The sequence below is a fragment of the Terrapene carolina genome, unplaced genomic scaffold (genome assembly GCF_002925995.2).
Source record: "Terrapene carolina triunguis isolate 2854851 unplaced genomic scaffold, T_m_triunguis-2.0 Scaffold57, whole genome shotgun sequence".
In the NCBI taxonomy this organism is placed as follows: domain Eukaryota; kingdom Metazoa; phylum Chordata; order Testudines; family Emydidae; genus Terrapene; species Terrapene triunguis.
The window spans coordinates 1219400-1225478 of NW_020664408.1; positions in this window are offsets into that span (position 1 = coordinate 1219400).

Genomic DNA, 6079 nt, shown 5'->3' on the forward strand with positions numbered 1-6079 from the left:
CTCTTTAAAGAGTAATCAACTGAGATTTTAGATGTATTCTACGGAATGTTAGATGTTTGGAAATTTTAGCATTGTGATACTTCCTGCAATTTTTGTGCTTTTCTAAATAGGCACTTTATAAAATTTGCAAGTTATGGTTTGACGGGAACAAGAATATATGTTGCATAACCCATGGCTGCCAGAAACTGTTCCCTGGAGGCTACTTTTCCACTCGTACTTAGCTTTCTTTTTTTATATTAAATTTAGAGTTAGCGTGCCTCCAAGGCAGATCTTACCAACCACAAGTAACCACTTTCCCTAAAAGCAGCAATGAAGACATTGTAGTTATAAATAGAATAAAGGGTTTATTTATAATAATATTTACAGATTACATAAAGGAAAAACAAGACTATAATACTACAGAAGAAACGAAGTAAATAACAAAACTATGTGTATATCTGCTAGAGCCTATCACATAGGCAAGAATTAAGACCAACCTCCTCAGAAAACATAATTAACAAAAAAGATGGTCAAAACCCAGAGGCACTTAGCAACCATTGTCATGCAAATCTGCTTCTTAGCTGAACTCTTCAACTCCCAAATTTAAACTTTTCTCCCTCCACTGCTAAATTCTACAATCTTTCCCTGCCATCAAACAAGCTTTTCAATAAAAAATGTTCCATGTGGGGTTCATAGCAATGCTAGATGCTCCTCCTAGAACTTTGGGGTTTCCTGCTTCTCTGTAGTTCTGGGCACCCAAATATTAAGAAATTGACCAGCCAGCATTGTCTTAAACTAAAAACTTTAAAAGATAGAAGGGGAAAAAAGTGACCGAGAAGTCCAACATACTGCACCCAAAACCCACACGCTTTGACATTTATCTCAAACATTGTCTTGAATTTTCTTTAAATGGAAACTATTGCACATCACACACAAAGATATAACTGAAAAAGAACACAGTATCACTTGTTTCTACTCACAATGGCACAGAATCTTCCTCTCCACTAAATTCTTGAGTGTTTCATGTAGTTTAGACATGAATACTGATAGCTCAGATGTTCCTAGGGAGTAGGGGTGAACTAGCACTTATTTCTATTGCAGCAGTAGTGCCCAAAATGCATTACGTTAGTGTACACACACACAGTTTCTGCTCAGAAGAGCTTACAATATAAGGTCCCAATTCTGGAAACTTACATACTTTGTATGAGCTGTCCTATTTTAATTCAATGTGACTACATGTGTGTAAAGCTGCATGCATATTTGCTGGATCAGGTCCTTAATAGCTAGACAACAGACAACTAATATTGAAGGCAATGTAAGATACACATCTTACTAGCTACTTCCTTCTCTCCTTATGACACTGTGACCTGACCATCCTTGCCCTGCTTTTCTCTCCAATAAGTTAATACAGAAGTCTTAACTTTGTTGACCCACAAAATCTTTGTTTCCTATGTTTTAAAAAAAAAAAAAAAATCAAATGGCTAGATCCTATTTAACTGTAGCCAGGGTCATGGCCAAAGCATTCTATGCAGCAGCATAGCCTGAATCAGTTTCTTAAACTGCTGGGATGACTCAGTAAGCGTCATTCTTGTTCAAACTTCTGAAGGAGGAAAGATGGTATTTACAGTTGTCTCATAAAGGCATGTCCACAGCAAGCTACCAATTATTTTGCCAGTGTTAGAAATGAATCTGAAAAGGATTTACACTAAACTAAGCATCAAGATTTCATGGGAATTTCTAGTTCAAAAGCAAGCTGATCGATGCGGAATGTAGTAGGAGTATAGTTAAAGTGACATTCCCAAGTAGTGATTTTGGGGTTTTTTTAAATTCTCCAATACTGGTAGTTGACAGCATGTCTCTGTTTTCTTTTCTTGGTCATCCTTTTTTAATCCTTTTTTTGTCAAGTTTCCATTGTACTGAGTGTGGGAGCTTTAAAACAAAAGGCAGCCACACTTGCTGCTGTGTTGTTTACTTGTCTGCTTGTGCACTAGCATATCATTTATCACCACTACTGTGTGCAGCTCTGAAAAATCTAGTCAAGCACTAGTGTGCTGCTGTAGACATGCTATTTATAGCTCTCCTCCTCTGTATATAAAAGCACAGTTTTAATTATCTCCAATTTTGAGAAGAGAATGGGTGAGATGCTCCAATTCCATCTGGACTGATTGGATTTTTTTATTTTACATCTTTCAGTCTGATTTCGTACTGTCACATGCAAAGACAGGTCCAATCAACATGATGGGGACAGTCCCCTCGAAAATCTATTAATCAAAAGGGTCCAATTTGAGGCCTTGCTAGTGACCTATTTTGACCCATTTGGTCCAGTTTTATTATAATTATTCTCTGAAAAACTTGTGTAGCTTCACAGATACCTTTAACAGATGCTGTGTATGCTAATGAATAAAATACTTGACTACTGTGGAATTATAGGAAATACCCTACAAGACTATTGCACACACTGAAATTTGGAATGATGGCTCTAATTTCCTGTCAACAGACGAGTGTAATGAAAAATGATCTGCAAGTGAAAAGAAAAATTGCTGTCTCCCCTCCCCCCCAATTTTTTTCCCCTACTACTTACATTATGGGTCTTTCCTGGGAGACTCTGTGAACAATTGGACAACTAGCAGGTTTATGATATTAACCAAACAAGTGCAATTTGATTGAAGAGAGAAGTAATTTTTTTATTGACTATTTAAAACTTTAGCTTTGTGTTCATTTTTGTAAATCCCTATTAAACTCAAATGCTTGACAATCAGAAGAGCTCTTTTGCTAAAGGTTCAATAGCCCTTTAATGAAGGACTGAGAGCTTCCAATCCATATCTTAGTCTTCCAAAGGAGACCTCCAGCAAAACAGGGAACACAGAATAGAGATCATCATGTTCTTGATGTTTCCAAACTGTTTAAAAAAAGAAAAGAGCAAGAAGAAAAAAACCCTGTCAGGCTGCCTTTATACATCAGAAAGAACAAAAATAGGGCCCAAATCCACATCTTGTTTTGTTTTTTAGTTCATGTCAATTTTTCAAAGAAAGAGGCACTCACCAGATTGTAAGTTGGTCAAATTTTTATGTAAAGTGATTATTTTTTAAGTCTCAAGTGTAACATTTTTTACTATCCATACCAGTAACTTACAGCAACTAACATGTGAGATTTTCCCATTTCTATTTCCTGTTGTATGCTGCTATGGACAGTGAATATAAATGCTTCTTTCTCCCCCCTCCCCTCATCATGCATATAGTTTTGCACTTGTTAGAATAATTCTGACATTACTAATATATTATGACAGACTGTTAACATTTTTTCATAATTAGAATGATCTTTTATAAACTATTTTTGAACCCCTCAATCTGAAGACTTTCCAACTTCACATATGAAGTGATTCATTGTTTTCAAGTGCAGTTGTGAGTGATATGCCATTTCATATATAGGTAGAGGTATTAATGAAAATGTTACCAATATAAGCCAGATTGGTCCTAGCCAATAGTTTTAAATGGAACGTAAGCAGATGAGTACATCTTGTGCTGACTCAGTGCATGGGGTGAATATCAGCCGACCTGAATCGGGTGGTGTGCTGGTTGGTAGCTTCGCACCTTTCAAAGATGCTGATTCTAATCACTCCGTCTTAGTCACTGATAACCCAATCATGGTACAATGGTTAAGTGAGTTCTGAGATGACTGTTATTCACCACCAGCCAGCTGTCACAGCTGGCAGCATTTGTTCAGAGAAACATGTCATGTTTATTTAAAATTTATGGCTGCATTTTCAAGAGCTTATAAATAAAATGCAATTATGCAGATACTTCAACTCGCAAAACATTTATCCTGAAAAATTGTTAAATAGATTTCATTTGAAACCCTCTGGGATAAATCTTTGTTACATTTTCTCCTGCTAAATCGAACAATTTTGTAAATGAGTTCTGGCTCACAGTTTGCATTGATCTGTAAGATACATTACTTATCAATTGCTGCTTACAAGAGCTGAGCTAATAAATTTTTAAAATGTAACAAATGCAGGTTGCGCCTAAATATGAATTATATTTTCTCCAGGTGTAATAATAAACCAGTTCCAGCAGCAGTGAGCTGCTCATCATGAGCAATATGAGTGCAATTTCTTGTTTAGAGAGTGGAAGGGTTCTGGTGTCAGTTTTGAGTTCAGGAGGTGTTTTGTGTTTTTATCCCCATGCAATCCAAAACTCTGATTCAAGATACAATTAGTCATATGTGTAGGTCCACAGCTGCTTTGAGAAATCCAGCGTGGAAAGTATGGAAAAGAAGGTTTAGGACCATTTGGCGGTTCTAGATTCTAGGGCCCCAATTCATTAGAGCTCTTAAGCATGTGATTATTACCACTGTTGTTCAGGATAACATTTAAGCATATAGTGACTTCATTGCATCTTAAACACACCTTAAATGCTGTCCTTTACTAAGGATGTTTCCTTGAATTGGGACCTAAGGAAACTCCAAGTGATACAGAAAGCAGCTGATCTGATAAATGCACAGCGCTCCAGTCACTGTGGGTGATTTACACAGGCCCTCTCACAACCATGAGATCTAGCAATCAGTGTGTGGGGGAACAGCCAATTGCTCCCAAGAACTCTCATCAGAATAAGAATTGGTTAAGATCATAAGCCAGATTCACTCAAGCTATGCTCCCTTGATAACGCACTCCCTTCATATTTCTACAGGGTGGGGAGAAGCTTTCGTTTCTCCCCAGGGTTCCACAAGAGCCCTGCCAGCAGAGACTGCTGATGCATGACTCCAACTCAGTGCTCTGCCCCTTCCTCTTTCAGCCCCAAAGATGAAAGAGTTGAAAAGTGATAAGCAACTAAAATCAGGGTGTTAAAGTGGCAATCGCCGCCTTCCTTCCCCTCCTGTACTACTGTTTACCTTAAACTCCAGGATGTTGAGATGTAATTGTGTGTAAGTTGCTCTGACGAGAAGCACTTATAGGAATGTATTGCATTACAGGCCATGCTACATTGTATTCTATGAGTGTAATATCCAGCCCTTGTACAAATGAGCTCCAGTAGCTAAAATTTCAGGGTTTTTAAAACAATTGTTTCTGGCTTGCATCAAGAAAATTATCCTTGAATATGTGAAGAAGACTGTAAACTGATGTCCTGCCATCTTCCTCAGTTAATGCTGAGAGGTGCTGAGGACTGGTAACCCTGAAACCTAAAGCTATTTGAAATGTCAGCATTGATAACTATTTCACTGCTGATCATTTTAGCAATACAGTAACAACCCCTCCACCTTTTCATGTGCCAAAAATCTCCAGTTTACCCCTCTGACAACTTCTATAGTTCAATTACTTGTCAGTACCAAAATCTGTGACACATAATGAACATGTTAAGGTAGTATAACATCAAATTTAATATTTGAATAAGTAACATTGGGAATAGTGTATGGACTTCAATTAAAATAGAATTTTAAATGGAACTGCTACAGAATTTCCAGTCTGCGCCACCAGAGTATCAGATAACATAGGTTTTGTGTGAGGGGGGAGGTGTCTCATACACAAGGACAACTATGGTTGCAATAGGAACCATAATTCTGAATTTCTTGATTTCTAGGCATGTACAGCAAACTTCATCAATTTAGCTGTTCCATTTAATTTCCTTGTTTGAGGAAAATAGGGATTACATATTGATAGAAATGCACTACATTCATTTTGCTTCAGTATTTTCCCATGTGTCTAATCAGACCATTGGTCTTTAATCTATGCATCAGAAAAAAATGACATGTATGGAAATTGTATTTTTCTATCTCCCTTCCCACCTTTCATATTGCACTTAGATTGTGAATTCTCTATGGCTGACACCGTATCTTCCCATGTATTAGTACAGCACCTAGCGCATGGGGGAGCACTGATGCTGAGTGGGATTTTCTGGGTTCTAGTGTAATATAACTATATTTATTGATGTTACTTTTGTAAACATTTAAAAAAAACATAGTTTCACGCTGGAACGGGATGATCTACTGGTATGCTTATATTGATCCAATTCTTTTAAAAGTTACACAAATGGTCTGTAAAGGATGTCAGCAGGCAGAGGGATGAAACTTGATTTTTCTACAATACAAGTGGGTTCAATTGTCACAA